Source organism: Zootermopsis nevadensis, unplaced genomic scaffold (genome assembly GCF_977971745.1).
Source record: "Zootermopsis nevadensis isolate Lab colony 2312 unplaced genomic scaffold, Znev_1.0 Znev_ptg000033l, whole genome shotgun sequence".
Lineage (NCBI taxonomy): Eukaryota > Metazoa > Arthropoda > Insecta > Blattodea > Termopsidae > Zootermopsis > Zootermopsis nevadensis.
In genome coordinates, this window is record NW_028259165.1 from 100,275 (window position 1) to 118,226 (window position 17,952).

The following is a 17,952-nucleotide window of genomic DNA, read 5'->3' on the forward strand; positions in this document are numbered from 1 at the left end:
GGTGAAACTTGCTTATACATTTTTAAGAGATTATTTATTAATGTGTTAAATTTTGAATCTACATCAAGGCTGTTTAATACTCATTCCCAATTTTCATTCGATGAGAGATACATTCTTTAATAGTGTCTTCATTTGTGAGTCTGATTGGTATTCTGTACTTATGATAACTGGAGATCGATTTTTTATTATTAATATTACTAGAAGTCATACATCGTGATCAGATGGAGTAATTTTGGATTCTTATGGGGAAATTAACTGTTGCCATGACATTGGAAGATGCTACTCGAGCATTTTACACATTTTTATTGTAAATTTCAATAAGATAATTTGTATTGATGATAATGGGACCACAGTTGACGATGTTGTGCTGTAGGTTTATAAAGATAATTTATAATGCTTTGTAACTTGTTTAGGAAAGTCAGCATTGCCAGTGGGGGCTCTATATATAGCTAGGACATATATGTTGGAATGTTTAGATTCCAATTGCACAATGCAGCATCTATTTCTTGTTATTTTAGTGACACAATACATTTATCTAATTAAATTTTAGGTTCTTTTTGGCAATAATACTTGCACCTTCTTTTACCATATTTCATCTAGAGTAAGTACTTCCAAAAGTAACATTTTCAAGTTTTACCTCTGGTGTTGGGTTAAACACAGATTAGGGTGTGTGTTTATTATTAATGGACACTGATAGTTGATCAGTTTTGTTTGAAAGTCCTCTTATGTTATGATGGTGCACCACAGAATTGTTATCTTGATTGTATTCTGAATTTAGAACTGGTTTATTAGCATTGATGTAGACATCTTTCAGGTATTTGGTGACAGATTTGGGCTTAAGCCTAAAAGAAGGGTTAGATCTTACATCAGTGATTACAGGTATCCAGTTTGCACCTAATCTAATTAGCAGTGAGTTGCACAAGCTTCTACTTGCCTTCTGAATTAAGTTGTAATCCGTGTCTGGTATGATCATTCCTATTTAAGGATGAATTGTCAGTTAATCCAATATGTGATTTGTCTGTATTCCAAAGCGCACACTCAAGTAGAATATTTCCACTCCCCACCAACTTGTCTATATTGGGCCTGTCATGGTTGCAAAAGGAAAGTACTAGAAATCTGTTGACTTTGTACATTATGATTGCATAATGTCATGAAAGAGAAATTTATGGGTTCTTACTTGTTCAGTAAGCTCCTGATTATGAGTGTTTGGAATATTCATGCATTACTAATTTTTTAAATAAGCACAGGTGAAATAGGCCTTCAACTTACTTGTGGGGTGGGGGTGGGGGTTCTAAAGAAGGTGGATGAAAATCATAATAAAATTCTACTGACAGTAAAACAAAGGCTTCGTGTACTTAGGAAATTTGAGAACAGAAAATGGGCAACAGAATTTATAATAAAAGTATGTGATAGGGATTGAGTGATTCCATCCTTGAAAGAACACCATATACCAGGCTGACCTACTGATGGCGTATTTTGGGCATAGTTTTCTGGGAGTCCAGTAACACTGGTTTGATTATGGGGTAAACTTTCTCCAGAGCTAGTAAGAAATCAGGAAATCAGAAGTTCATGTCATGGTGTGTGCTATGAGAAGTTTTGAAAAGATTGACAGTGAACTGAAAAATGGCTTCAGAGTGGTGCGTGTGAAGTGGACTTCCGGCACATGACAGACGGACATTGTAAGAGCTGCCGTGAGACAAATGACAGTGAAGTTCATGCTGTCATGAGGGAGAGTCTAAAGAGATTTCAGAACAAGTGAGCATTACAAACTGTTTCGTAAAAAAGGTCTGTTGTGTAAGAAACGTTAAGCAGTTTGTGAAGTTCTGTGAATGCACCAAACAAAATAGTTTGGATTAACTCTCTTTTTTTATTATCTATGCATCTTCTACCCTTCATTAGCCCTGATAATCAATACAACAGGTGGGAAAGGGAAATTCTTGAAATCTCTTAACTTTTTTGGTTATGGTTGTAAAAGAAAAGTTGTTTAACTGTGATGTCTTCGTTATTATTGTATAAAATATGAAAGACATTTTCTTGAAATCAGTTTGGCTATTATTCTGTAATTCATACTCATGTAATTCGTATTTGTTTCAACGTAAATAATTACACGTTTCCCCAGCGCGTGGGGTTTTATCTAATTTTTTTTTTACATTATTTAGCTTATTTAAAAACTCTGGTTTCCCTACAATAGGCATAAATCTTTTGCCTTTTACTAAAGTTTTCTGTTGAGGGGAACATATGATTCATACTGTTTCATTCTTACATTTGAATTACTGGTTGATTTTTTTAACTTTGTTGTATTGAGAATGTCAGAACAAAAATGTCTACTCTGCAGTTATGAGATCTAACGTAATATTAATCTCAAACACTACCGTGTACTTATCAATTCACTGTTACAAATTCCATTGCTCATCTTAAATCCTAGATGAAAACTTCTTGTATGTTCTTTCTACATGCTGTATGTTCACAGGTGTGGGGTATGGAGGGTCATCGGAGGAAGCAAAAGAAGCAGCTGCTAGATCAGTTTTGGACAGGATCTTAGTTGCTTCCGAAGAGTAAGTGCTCATCATTACTTCTCTCTGATGTACAGAGAATATTTCTTTCAGCACAGGGAACCTGTAAAAGTATGAAAGTAAACCACCAGGTGTATCTGAAGTCTTGACCTGATAACCGTCTGTCCTTTTGTTTGCTAGGAATTCTGACATCCCGCTCGACCCCAATTATATCACTAGATACTTTGTGTCTCTCTCGAAATTGGCCGTCTCCTTCTTATAAAGGAGGACTCGCTGAGCAAGGCTCATACACCTGTTCGTGTATTGTTACCAAACAAGAAGAAGAAGAAGAATATTTGAAGCTTGAGGAAACTGGTTAGTTGAGTCATAGCACTGGGTATACGAAGAGTGGTATGTTTGTGAATGTGTATGCTATGATGTGGTTAGGAATACCAATAGGTGATGATTTTGTGTCGTCATAGTAATCTATAATTTCCCTAGAAAATTTTGAAATTATTTTTAATATTTATATGAACCTTACTGTTTCATTCTTACATTTGGATTACTGATTGATTTCTTAACTTTGTTGTATTGAGAATGTCAGACAAAAATGACTACTCTGCAGTTATGGGATCTAACGTAATATTAATCTCAAACGTTACCGCGTCCTTATCAATTCACTGTTACAAATTCCATTGCTCATCTTAAATCCTAAATGAAAACTGCTTGATTTTTCTTTATAGATGCTGTATGTTCACAGGTGTGGGGTATGGAGGGTCATCGGAGGAAGCAACAGAAGCAGCTGCTAGATCAGTTTTGGACAGGATCTTAGTTGCTTCCGAAGAGTAAGTGCTCATCATTACTTCTCTCTGATGTACAGAGAATATTTCTTTCAGCACAGGGAACCTGTAAAAGTAAGAAAGTAAACCACCAGGTGTATCTGAAGTCTTGATCTGATAACCGTCTGTCCTTTTGTTTGCTAGGAATTTTGACATCCCGCTCGACCCCAATTATATCACTAGATACTTTGTGTCTCTCTCGAAATTGGCCGTCTCCTTCTTATGAAGGAGGACTCGCTGAGCAAGGCTCATACACCTGTTCGTGTATTGTTACCAAGCAAGAAGAAGAAGAAGAAGAATATTTGAAGCTTCAGGAAACTGTTTGGTTGAGTCATTGCACTGGGTATACGAAGAGTGGTATGTTTGTGAATGTGTATGCTATAATGTGGTTAGGAATACCAATAGGTGATGATATTGTGTCTTCATAGTAATCTATAATTTCCCTAGAAAATTTTGAAATTATTTTTAATATTTATATGAACCATACTGTTTCATTCTTACATTTGGATTACTGATTGATTTTTAACTTTGTTGTACTGAGAATGTCAGACAAAAATGTCTACTCTGCAGTTATGAGATCTAACGTAATATTAATCTCAAACACTACCATATACTTATCAATTCACTGTTACAAATTCCATTGCTCATCTTAAATCCTAGATGAAAACTGCTTGTATTTTCTTTCTACATGCTGTATGTTCACAGGTGTGGGGTATGGAGGGTCATCGGAGGAAGCAACAGAAGCAGCTGCTAGATCAGTTTCGGACAGGATCTTAGTTGCTTCCGAAGAGTAAGTGTTCATCATTACTTCACTCTGATGTACAGAGAATATTTCTTTCAGCACAGGGAACCTGTAAAAGTATGAAAGTAAACCACCAGGTGTATCTGAAGTCTTGACCTGATAACCGTCTGTCCTTTTGTTTGCTAGGAATTCTGACATCCCGCTTGACCCCAATTATATCACTAGATACTTTGTGTCTCTCTCGAAATTGGCCGTGTCCTTCTTATGAAGGAGGACTCGCTGAGCAAGGCTCATACACCTGTTCGTGTATTGTTACCAAGCAAGAAGAAGAAGAAGAATATTTGAAGCTTGAGGAAACTGGTTAGTTGAGTCATAGCACTGGGTATTCAATGAGTGCTATGTTTGTGAATGTGTATGCTATGATGTGGTTAGGAATACCAATAGGTGATGATATTGTGTCGTCATAGTAATCTATAATTTCCCTAGAAAATTTTGAAATTATTTTTAATATTTATATGAACCTTACTGTTTCATTCTTACATTTGGATTACTGATTGATTTCTTAACTTTGTTGTATTGAGAATGTCAGACAAAAATGACTACTCTGCAGTTATGGGATCTAACGTAATATTAATCTCAAACGTTACCGCGTCCTTATCAATTCACTGTTACAAATTCCATTGCTCATCTTAAATCCTAAATGAAAACTGCTTGATTTTTCTTTATAGATGCTGTATGTTCACAGGTGTGGGGTATGGAGGGTCATCGGAGGAAGCAACAGAAGCAGCTGCTAGATCAGTTTTGGACAGGATCTTAGTTGCTTCCGAAGAGTAAGTGTTCATCATTACTTCTCTCTGATGTACAGAGAATATTTCTTTCAGCACAGGGAACCTGTAAAAGTATGAAAGTAAACCACCAGGTGTATCTGAAGTCTTGACCTGATAACCGTCTGTCCTTTTGTTTGCTAGGAACTCTGACATCACACTCGACCCCATTACGTCATTGGAGACAATGTGTCTCTCCAGGAATTGGCCGGCTCCTTCCTATGTAGGAGGTGTTGCTGTGGGAGGCCTATACACCTACACGTGTATTGTGATCAAGCGACAAGAAGAAGAATATTTGAAGCTTGAGGAAACTGGTTAGTTGAGTCATAGCACTGGGTATACGAAGAGTGGTATGTTTGTGAATGTGTATGCTATGATGTGGTTAGGAATACCAATAGGTGATGATTTTGTGTCGTCATAGTAATCTATAATTTCCCTAGAAAATTTTGAAATTATTTTTAATATTTATATGAACCTTACTGTTTCATTCTTACATTTGGATTACTGATTGATTTCTTAACTTTGTTGTATTGAGAATGTCAGACAAAAATGACTACTCTGCAGTTATGGGATCTAACGTAATATTAATCTCAAACGTTACCGCGTCCTTATCAATTCACTGTTACAAATTCCATTGCTCATCTTAAATCCTAAATGAAAACTGCTTGATTTTTCTTTATAGATGCTGTATGTTCACAGGTGTGGGGTATGGAGGGTCATCGGAGGAAGCAACAGAAGCAGCTGCTAGATCAGTTTTGGACAGGATCTTAGTTGCTTCCGAAGAGTAAGTGCTCATCATTACTTCTCTCTGATGTACAGAGAATATTTCTTTCAGCACAGGGAACCTGTAAAAGTAAGAAAGTAAACCACCAGGTGTATCTGAAGTCTTGATCTGATAACCGTCTGTCCTTTTGTTTGCTAGGAATTCTGACATCCCGCTTGACCCCAATTATATCACTAGATACTTTGTGTCTCTCTCGAAATTGGCCGTGTCCTTCTTATGAAGGAGGACTCGCTGAGCAAGGCTCATACACCTGTTCGTGTATTGTTACCAAGCAAGAAGAAGAAGAAGAATATTTGAAGCTTGAGGAAACTGGTTAGTTGAGTCATAGCACTGGGTATTCAATGAGTGCTATGTTTGTGAATGTGTATGCTATGATGTGGTTAGGAATACCAATAGGTGATGATATTGTGTCGTCATAGTAATCTATAATTTCCCTAGAAAATTTTGAAATTATTTTTAATATTTATATGAACCATACTGTTTCATTCTTACATTTGGATTACTGATTGATTTTTAACTTTGTTGTATTGAGAATGTCAGACAAAAATGACTACTCTGCAGTTTTGGGATCTAACGTAATATTAATCTCAAACGCTACCGCGTCCTTATCAATTCACTGTTACAAATTCCATTGCTCATCTTAAATCCTAGATGAAAACTGCTTGTATTTTCTTTCTACATGCTGTATGTTCACAGGTGTGGGGTATGGAGGGTCATCGGAGGAAGCAACAGAAGCAGCTGCTAGATCAGTTTTGGACAGGATCTTAGTTGCTTCCGAAGAGTAAGTGTTCATCATTACTTCTCTCTGATGTACAGAGAATATTTCTTTCAGCACAGGGAACCTGTAAAAGTATGAAAGTAAACCACCAGGTGTATCTGAAGTCTTGACCTGATAACCGTCTGTCCTTTTGTTTGCTAGGAACTCTGACATCACACTCGACCCCATTACGTCATTGGAGACAATGTGTCTCTCCAGGAATTGGCCGGCTCCTTCCTATGTAGGAGGTGTTGCTGTGGGAGGCCTATACACCTACACGTGTATTGTGATCAAGCGACAAGAAGAAGAATATTTGAAGCTTGAGGAAACTGGTTAGTTGAGTCATAGCACTGGGTATACGAAGAGTGGTATGTTTGTGAATGTGTATGCTATGATGTGGTTAGGAATACCAATAGGTGATGATTTTGTGTCGTCATAGTAATCTATAATTTCCCTAGAAAATTTTGAAATTATTTTTAATATTTATATGAACCTTACTGTTTCATTCTTACATTTGGATTACTGATTGATTTCTTAACTTTGTTGTATTGAGAATGTCAGACAAAAATGACTACTCTGCAGTTATGGGATCTAACGTAATATTAATCTCAAACGTTACCGCGTCCTTATCAATTCACTGTTACAAATTCCATTGCTCATCTTAAATCCTAAATGAAAACTGCTTGATTTTTCTTTATAGATGCTGTATGTTCACAGGTGTGGGGTATGGAGGGTCATCGGAGGAAGCAACAGAAGCAGCTGCTAGATCAGTTTTGGACAGGATCTTAGTTGCTTCCGAAGAGTAAGTGCTCATCATTACTTCTCTCTGATGTACAGAGAATATTTCTTTCAGCACAGGGAACCTGTAAAAGTAAGAAAGTAAACCACCAGGTGTATCTGAAGTCTTGATCTGATAACCGTCTGTCCTTTTGTTTGCTAGGAATTTTGACATCCCGCTCGACCCCAATTATATCACTAGATACTTTGTGTCTCTCTCGAAATTGGCTGTCTCCTTCTTATGAAGGAGGACTCGCTGAGCAAGGCTCATACACCTGTTCGTGTATTGTTACCAAACAAGAAGAAGAAGAAGAATATTTGAAGCTTGAGGAAACTGGTTAGTTGAGTCATAGCACTGGGTATACGAAGAGTGGTATGTTTGTGAATGTGTATGCTATGATGTGGTTAGGAATACCAATAGGTGATGATTTTGTGTCGTCATAGTAATCTATAATTTCCCTAGAAAATTTTGAAATTATTTTTAATATTTATATGAACCTTACTGTTTCATTCTTACATTTGGATTACTGATTGATTTCTTAACTTTGTTGTATTGAGAATGTCAGACAAAAATGACTACTCTGCAGTTATGGGATCTAACGTAATATTAATCTCAAACGTTACCGCGTCCTTATCAATTCACTGTTACAAATTCCATTGCTCATCTTAAATCCTAAATGAAAACTGCTTGATTTTTCTTTATAGATGCTGTATGTTCACAGGTGTGGGGTATGGAGGGTCATCGGAGGAAGCAACAGAAGCAGCTGCTAGATCAGTTTTGGACAGGATCTTAGTTGCTTCCGAAGAGTAAGTGCTCATCATTACTTCTCTCTGATGTACAGAGAATATTTCTTTCAGCACAGGGAACCTGTAAAAGTAAGAAAGTAAACCACCAGGTGTATCTGAAGTCTTGATCTGATAACCGTCTGTCCTTTTGTTTGCTAGGAATTTTGACATCCCGCTCGACCCCAATTATATCACTAGATACTTTGTGTCTCTCTCGAAATTGGCCGTCTCCTTCTTATGAAGGAGGACTCGCTGAGCAAGGCTCATACACCTGTTCGTGTATTGTTACCAAGCAAGAAGAAGAAGAAGAATATTTGAAGCTTGAGGAAACTGTTTGGTTGAGTCATTGCACTGGGTATACGAAGAGTGGTATGTTTGTGAATGTGTATGCTATAATGTGGTTAGGAATACCAATAGGTGATGATATTGTGTCTTCATAGTAATCTATAATTTCCCTAGAAAATTTTGAAATTATTTTTAATATTTATATGAACCATACTGTTTCATTCTTACATTTGGATTACTGATTGATTTTTAACTTTGTTGTACTGAGAATGTCAGACAAAAATGTCTACTCTGCAGTTATGAGATCTAACGTAATATTAATCTCAAACACTACCATATACTTATCAATTCACTGTTACAAATTCCATTGCTCATCTTAAATCCTAGATGAAAACTGCTTGTATTTTCTTTCTACATGCTGTATGTTCACAGGTGTGGGGTATGGAGGGTCATCAGAGGAAGCAACAGAAGCAGCTGCTAGATCAGTTTCGGACAGGATCTTAGTTGCTTCCGAAGAGTAAGTGTTCATCATTACTTCACTCTGATGTACAGAGAATATTTCTTTCAGCACAGGGAACCTGTAAAAGTATGAAAGTAAACCACCAGGTGTATCTGAAGTCTTGACCTGATAACCGTCTGTCCTTTTGTTTGCTAGGAATTCTGACATCCCGCTTGACCCCAATTATATCACTAGATACTTTGTGTCTCTCTCGAAATTGGCCGTGTCCTTCTTATGAAGGAGGACTCGCTGAGCAAGGCTCATACACCTGTTCGTGTATTGTTACCAAGCAAGAAGAAGAAGAAGAATATTTGAAGCTTGAGGAAACTGGTTAGTTGAGTCATAGCACTGGGTATTCAATGAGTGCTATGTTTGTGAATGTGTATGCTATGATGTGGTTAGGAATACCAATAGGTGATGATATTGTGTCGTCATAGTAATCTATAATTTCCCTAGAAAATTTTGAAATTATTTTTAATATTTATATGAACCATACTGTTTCATTCTTACATTTGGATTACTGATTGATTTTTAACTTTGTTGTATTGAGAATGTCAGACAAAAATGACTACTCTGCAGTTTTGGGATCTAACGTAATATTAATCTCAAACGCTACCGCGTCCTTATCAATTCACTGTTACAAATTCCATTGCTCATCTTAAATCCTAGATGAAAACTGCTTGTATTTTCTTTCTACATGCTGTATGTTCACAGGTGTGGGGTATGGAGGGTCATCGGAGGAAGCAACAGAAGCAGCTGCTAGATCAGTTTTGGACAGGATCTTAGTTGCTTCCGAAGAGTAAGTGTTCATCATTACTTCTCTCTGATGTACAGAGAATATTTCTTTCAGCACAGGGAACCTGTAAAAGTATGAAAGTAAACCACCAGGTGTATCTGAAGTCTTGACCTGATAACCGTCTGTCCTTTTGTTTGCTAGGAACTCTGACATCACACTCGACCCCATTACGTCATTGGAGACAATGTGTCTCTCCAGGAATTGGCCGGCTCCTTCCTATGTAGGAGGTGTTGCTGTGGGAGGCCTATACACCTACACGTGTATTGTGATCAAGCGACAAGAAGAAGAATATTTGAAGCTTCAGGAAACTGGTTAGTTGAGTCATAGCACTGGGTATACGAAGAGTGGTATGTTTGTGAATGTGTATGCTATGATGTGGTTAGGAATACCAATAGGTGATGATTTTGTGTCGTCATAGTAATCTATAATTTCCCTAGAAAATTTTGAAATTATTTTTAATATTTATATGAACCTTACTGTTTCATTCTTACATTTGGATTACTGATTGATTTCTTAACTTTGTTGTATTGAGAATGTCAGACAAAAATGACTACTCTGCAGTTATGGGATCTAACGTAATATTAATCTCAAACGTTACCGCGTCCTTATCAATTCACTGTTACAAATTCCATTGCTCATCTTAAATCCTAAATGAAAACTGCTTGATTTTTCTTTATAGATGCTGTATGTTCACAGGTGTGGGGTATGGAGGGTCATCGGAGGAAGCAACAGAAGCAGCTGCTAGATCAGTTTTGGACAGGATCTTAGTTGCTTCCGAAGAGTAAGTGCTCATCATTACTTCTCTCTGATGTACAGAGAATATTTCTTTCAGCACAGGGAACCTGTAAAAGTAAGAAAGTAAACCACCAGGTGTATCTGAAGTCTTGATCTGATAACCGTCTGTCCTTTTGTTTGCTAGGAATTTTGACATCCCGCTCGACCCCAATTATATCACTAGATACTTTGTGTCTCTCTCGAAATTGGCCGTCTCCTTCTTATGAAGGAGGACTCGCTGAGCAAGGCTCATACACCTGTTCGTGTATTGTTACCAAGCAAGAAGAAGAAGAAGAAGAATATTTGAAGCTTCAGGAAACTGTTTGGTTGAGTCATTGCACTGGGTATACGAAGAGTGGTATGTTTGTGAATGTGTATGCTATAATGTGGTTAGGAATACCAATAGGTGATGATATTGTGTCTTCATAGTAATCTATAATTTCCCTAGAAAATTTTGAAATTATTTTTAATATTTATATGAACCATACTGTTTCATTCTTACATTTGGATTACTGATTGATTTTTAACTTTGTTGTACTGAGAATGTCAGACAAAAATGTCTACTCTGCAGTTATGAGATCTAACGTAATATTAATCTCAAACACTACCATATACTTATCAATTCACTGTTACAAATTCCATTGCTCATCTTAAATCCTAGATGAAAACTGCTTGTATTTTCTTTCTACATGCTGTATGTTCACAGGTGTGGGGTATGGAGGGTCATCGGAGGAAGCAACAGAAGCAGCTGCTAGATCAGTTTCGGACAGGATCTTAGTTGCTTCCGAAGAGTAAGTGTTCATCATTACTTCACTCTGATGTACAGAGAATATTTCTTTCAGCACAGGGAACCTGTAAAAGTATGAAAGTAAACCACCAGGTGTATCTGAAGTCTTGACCTGATAACCGTCTGTCCTTTTGTTTGCTAGGAATTCTGACATCCCGCTTGACCCCAATTATATCACTAGATACTTTGTGTCTCTCTCGAAATTGGCCGTGTCCTTCTTATGAAGGAGGACTCGCTGAGCAAGGCTCATACACCTGTTCGTGTATTGTTACCAAGCAAGAAGAAGAAGAAGAGTATTTGAAGCTTGAGGAAACTGGTTAGTTGAGTCATAGCACTGGGTATTCAATGAGTGCTATGTTTGTGAATGTGTATGCTATGATGTGGTTAGGAATACCAATAGGTGATGATATTGTGTCGTCATAGTAATCTATAATTTCCCTAGAAAATTTTGAAATTATTTTTAATATTTATATGAACCATACTGTTTCATTCTTACATTTGGATTACTGATTGATTTTTAACTTTGTTGTATTGAGAATGTCAGACAAAAATGACTACTCTGCAGTTTTGGGATCTAACGTAATATTAATCTCAAACGCTACCGCGTCCTTATCAATTCACTGTTACAAATTCCATTGCTCATCTTAAATCCTAGATGAAAACTGCTTGTATTTTCTTTCTACATGCTGTATGTTCACAGGTGTGGGGTATGGAGGGTCATCGGAGGAAGCAACAGAAGCAGCTGCTAGATCAGTTTTGGACAGGATCTTAGTTGCTTCCGAAGAGTAAGTGTTCATCATTACTTCTCTCTGATGTACAGAGAATATTTCTTTCAGCACAGGGAACCTGTAAAAGTATGAAAGTAAACCACCAGGTGTATCTGAAGTCTTGACCTGATAACCGTCTGTCCTTTTGTTTGCTAGGAACTCTGACATCACACTCGACCCCATTACGTCATTGGAGACAATGTGTCTCTCCAGGAATTGGCCGGCTCCTTCCTATGTAGGAGGTGTTGCTGTGGGAGGCCTATACACCTACACGTGTATTGTGATCAAGCGACAAGAAGAAGAATATTTGAAGCTTCAGGAAACTGGTTAGTTGAGTCATAGCACTGGGTATACGAAGAGTGGTATGTTTGTGAATGTGTATGCTATGATGTGGTTAGGAATACCAATAGGTGATGATTTTGTGTCGTCATAGTAATCTATAATTTCCCTAGAAAATTTTGAAATTATTTTTAATATTTATATGAACCTTACTGTTTCATTCTTACATTTGGATTACTGATTGATTTCTTAACTTTGTTGTATTGAGAATGTCAGACAAAAATGACTACTCTGCAGTTATGGGATCTAACGTAATATTAATCTCAAACGTTACCGCGTCCTTATCAATTCACTGTTACAAATTCCATTGCTCATCTTAAATCCTAAATGAAAACTGCTTGATTTTTCTTTATAGATGCTGTATGTTCACAGGTGTGGGGTATGGAGGGTCATCGGAGGAAGCAACAGAAGCAGCTGCTAGATCAGTTTTGGACAGGATCTTAGTTGCTTCCGAAGAGTAAGTGTTCATCATTACTTCTCTCTGATGTACAGAGAATATTTCTTTCAGCACAGGGAACCTGTAAAAGTATGAAAGTAAACCACCAGGTGTATCTGAAGTCTTGACCTGATAACCGTCTGTCCTTTTGTTTGCTAGGAACTCTGACATCACACTCGACCCCATTACGTCATTGGAGACAATGTGTCTCTCCAGGAATTGGCCGGCTCCTTCCTATGTAGGAGGTGTTGCTGTGGGAGGCCTATACACCTACACGTGTATTGTGATCAAGCGACAAGAAGAAGAATATTTGAAGCTTCAGGAAACTGGTTAGTTGAGTCATAGCACTGGGTATACGAAGAGTGGTATGTTTGTGAATGTGTATGCTATGATGTGGTTAGGAATACCAATAGGTGATGATTTTGTGTCGTCATAGTAATCTATAATTTCCCTAGAAAATTTTGAAATTATTTTTAATATTTATATGAACCATACTGTTTCATTCTTACATTTGGATTACTGATTGATTTTTAACTTTGTTGTACTGAGAATGTCAGACAAAAATGTCTACTCTGCAGTTATGAGATCTAACGTAATATTAATCTCAAACACTACCATATACTTATCAATTCACTGTTACAAATTCCATTGCTCATCTTAAATCCTAGATGAAAACTGCTTGTATTTTCTTTCTACATGCTGTATGTTCACAGGTGTGGGGTATGGAGGGTCATCGGAGGAAGCAACAGAAGCAGCTGCTAGATCAGTTTCGGACAGGATCTTAGTTGCTTCCGAAGAGTAAGTGCTCATCATTACTTCACTCTGATGTACAGAGAATATTTCTTTCAGCACAGGGAACCTGTAAAAGTATGAAAGTAAACCACCAGGTGTATCTGAAGTCTTGACCTGATAACCGTCTGTCCTTTTGTTTGCTAGGAATTCTGACATCCCGCTTGACCCCAATTATATCACTAGATACTTTGTGTCTCTCTCGAAATTGGCCGTGTCCTTCTTATGAAGGAGGACTCGCTGAGCAAGGCTCATACACCTGTTCGTGTATTGTTACCAAGCAAGAAGAAGAAGAAGAATATTTGAAGCTTGAGGAAACTGGTTAGTTGAGTCATAGCACTGGGTATTCAATGAGTGCTATGTTTGTGAATGTGTATGCTATGATGTGGTTAGGAATACCAATAGGTGATGATATTGTGTCGTCATAGTAATCTATAATTTCCCTAGAAAATTTTGAAATTATTTTTAATATTTATATGAACCATACTGTTTCATTCTTACATTTATATTACTGATTGATTTCTAACTTTGTTGTATTGAGAATGTCAGACAAAAATGACTACTCTGCAGTTTTGGGATCTAACGTAATATTAATCTCAAACGCTACCGCGTCCTTATCAATTCACTGTTACAAATTCCATTGCTCATCTTAAATCCTAGATGAAAACTGCTTGTATTTTCTTTCTACATGCTGTATGTTCACAGGTGTGGGGTATGGAGGGTCATCGGAGGAAGCAACAGAAGCAGCTGCTAGATCAGTTTTGGACAGGATCTTAGTTGCTTCCGAAGAGTAAGTGTTCATCATTACTTCTCTCTGATGTACAGAGAATATTTCTTTCAGCACAGGGAACCTGTAAAAGTATGAAAGTAAACCACCAGGTGTATCTGAAGTCTTGACCTGATAACCGTCTGTCCTTTTGTTTGCTAGGAACTCTGACATCACACTCGACCCCATTACGTCATTGGAGACAATGTGTCTCTCCAGGAATTGGCCGGCTCCTTCCTATGTAGGAGGTGTTGCTGTGGGAGGCCTATACACCTACACGTGTATTGTGATCAAGCGACAAGAAGAAGAATATTTGAAGCTTCAGGAAACTGGTTAGTTGAGTCATAGCACTGGGTATACGAAGAGTGGTATGTTTGTGAATGTGTATGCTATGATGTGGTTAGGAATACCAATAGGTGATGATTTTGTGTCGTCATAGTAATCTATAATTTCCCTAGAAAATTTTGAAATTATTTTTAATATTTATATGAACCTTACTGTTTCATTCTTACATTTGGATTACTGATTGATTTCTTAACTTTGTTGTATTGAGAATGTCAGACAAAAATGACTACTCTGCAGTTATGGGATCTAACGTAATATTAATCTCAAACGTTACCGCGTCCTTATCAATTCACTGTTACAAATTCCATTGCTCATCTTAAATCCTAAATGAAAACTGCTTGATTTTTCTTTATAGATGCTGTATGTTCACAGGTGTGGGGTATGGAGGGTCATCGGAGGAAGCAACAGAAGCAGCTGCTAGATCAGTTTTGGACAGGATCTTAGTTGCTTCCGAAGAGTAAGTGCTCATCATTACTTCTCTCTGATGTACAGAGAATATTTCTTTCAGCACAGGGAACCTGTAAAAGTAAGAAAGTAAACCACCAGGTGTATCTGAAGTCTTGATCTGATAACCGTCTGTCCTTTTGTTTGCTAGGAATTTTGACATCCCGCTCGACCCCAATTATATCACTAGATACTTTGTGTCTCTCTCGAAATTGGCCGTCTCCTTCTTATGAAGGAGGACTCGCTGAGCAAGGCTCATACACCTGTTCGTGTATTGTTACCAAGCAAGAAGAAGAAGAAGAAGAAGAATATTTGAAGCTTCAGGAAACTGTTTGGTTGAGTCATTGCACTGGGTATACGAAGAGTGGTATGTTTGTGAATGTGTATGCTATAATGTGGTTAGGAATACCAATAGGTGATGATATTGTGTCTTCATAGTAATCTATAATTTCCCTAGAAAATTTTGAAATTATTTTTAATATTTATATGAACCATACTGTTTCATTCTTACATTTGGATTACTGATTGATTTTTAACTTTGTTGTACTGAGAATGTCAGACAAAAATGTCTACTCTGCAGTTATGAGATCTAACGTAATATTAATCTCAAACACTACCATATACTTATCAATTCACTGTTACAAATTCCATTGCTCATCTTAAATCCTAGATGAAAACTGCTTGTATTTTCTTTCTACATGCTGTATGTTCACAGGTGTGGGGTATGGAGGGTCATCGGAGGAAGCAACAGAAGCAGCTGCTAGATCAGTTTCGGACAGGATCTTAGTTGCTTCCGAAGAGTAAGTGTTCATCATTACTTCACTCTGATGTACAGAGAATATTTCTTTCAGCACAGGGAACCTGTAAAAGTATGAAAGTAAACCACCAGGTGTATCTGAAGTCTTGACCTGATAACCGTCTGTCCTTTTGTTTGCTAGGAATTCTGACATCCCGCTTGACCCCAATTATATCACTAGATACTTTGTGTCTCTCTCGAAATTGGCCGTGTCCTTCTTATGAAGGAGGACTCGCTGAGCAAGGCTCATACACCTGTTCGTGTATTGTTACCAAGCAAGAAGAAGAAGAAGAATATTTGAAGCTTGAGGAAACTGGTTAGTTGAGTCATAGCACTGGGTATTCAATGAGTGCTATGTTTGTGAATGTGTATGCTATGATGTGGTTAGGAATACCAATAGGTGATGATATTGTGTCGTCATAGTAATCTATAATTTCCCTAGAAAATTTTGAAATTATTTTTAATATTTATATGAACCATACTGTTTCATTCTTACATTTGGATTACTGATTGATTTTTAACTTTGTTGTATTGAGAATGTCAGACAAAAATGACTACTCTGCAGTTTTGGGATCTAACGTAATATTAATCTCAAACGCTACCGCGTCCTTATCAATTCACTGTTACAAATTCCATTGCTCATCTTAAATCCTAGATGAAAACTGCTTGTATTTTCTTTCTACATGCTGTATGTTCACAGGTGTGGGGTATGGAGGGTCATCGGAGGAAGCAACAGAAGCAGCTGCTAGATCAGTTTTGGACAGGATCTTAGTTGCTTCCGAAGAGTAAGTGTTCATCATTACTTCTCTCTGATGTACAGAGAATATTTCTTTCAGCACAGGGAACCTGTAAAAGTATGAAAGTAAACCACCAGGTGTATCTGAAGTCTTGACCTGATAACCGTCTGTCCTTTTGTTTGCTAGGAACTCTGACATCACACTCGACCCCATTACGTCATTGGAGACAATGTGTCTCTCCAGGAATTGGCCGGCTCCTTCCTATGTAGGAGGTGTTGCTGTGGGAGGCCTATACACCTACACGTGTATTGTGATCAAGCGACAAGAAGAAGAATATTTGAAGCTTCAGGAAACTGGTTAGTTGAGTCATAGCACTGGGTATACGAAGAGTGGTATGTTTGTGAATGTGTATGCTATGATGTGGTTAGGAATACCAATAGGTGATGATTTTGTGTCGTCATAGTAATCTATAATTTCCCTAGAAAATTTTGAAATTATTTTTAATATTTATATGAACCTTACTGTTTCATTCTTACATTTGGATTACTGATTGATTTCTTAACTTTGTTGTATTGAGAATGTCAGACAAAAATGACTACTCTGCAGTTATGGGATCTAACGTAATATTAATCTCAAACGTTACCGCGTCCTTATCAATTCACTGTTACAAATTCCATTGCTCATCTTAAATCCTAAATGAAAACTGCTTGATTTTTCTTTATAGATGCTGTATGTTCACAGGTGTGGGGTATGGAGGGTCATCGGAGGAAGCAACAGAAGCAGCTGCTAGATCAGTTTTGGACAGGATCTTAGTTGCTTCCGAAGAGTAAGTGTTCATCATTACTTCTCTCTGATGTACAGAGAATATTTCTTTCAGCACAGGGAACCTGTAAAAGTATGAAAGTAAACCACCAGGTGTATCTGAAGTCTTGACCTGATAACCGTCTGTCCTTTTGTTTGCTAGGAACTCTGACATCACACTCGACCCCATTACGTCATTGGAGACAATGTGTCTCTCCAGGAATTGGCCGGCTCCTTCCTATGTAGGAGGTGTTGCTGTGGGAGGCCTATACACCTACACGTGTATTGTGATCAAGCGACAAGAAGAAGAATATTTGAAGCTTGAGGAAACTGGTTAGTTGAGTCATAGCACTGGGTATACGAAGAGTGGTATGTTTGTGAATGTGTATGCTATGATGTGGTTAGGAATACCAATAGGTGATGATTTTGTGTCGTCATAGTAATCTATAATTTCCCTAGAAAATTTTGAAATTATTTTTAATATTTATATGAACCATACTGTTTCATTCTTACATTTGGATTACTGATTGATTTTTAACTTTGTTGTACTGAGAATGTCAGACAAAAATGTCTACTCTGCAGTTATGAGA

General features: G+C 37.4%; 1 long non-coding RNA gene and 1 other non-coding gene across 3 annotated transcripts; both read left to right on the forward strand.

Moving 5' to 3' along the window:
• The first annotated feature begins 375 nt into the window (after positions 1 to 375).
• LOC147871966 (uncharacterized) lies at positions 376 to 1,740 on the forward strand. 2 transcript variants are annotated; one of them, XR_015538134.1, is made up of 2 exons: positions 376 to 601; positions 1,634 to 1,740. It is a non-coding gene; the product is annotated as an uncharacterized LOC147871966 (long non-coding RNA). The 2 variants fall into 2 exon arrangements; XR_015538133.1 differs by lacking the exon at positions 376 to 601 and adding an exon at positions 608 to 879.
• Positions 1,741 to 2,168: 428 nt separating this feature from the next.
• LOC147871967 (U5 spliceosomal RNA) lies at positions 2,169 to 2,282 on the forward strand. The gene has a single exon (XR_015538136.1). It is a non-coding gene; the product is annotated as a U5 spliceosomal RNA (small nuclear RNA).
• Positions 2,283 to 17,952: the final 15,670 nt, after the last annotated feature.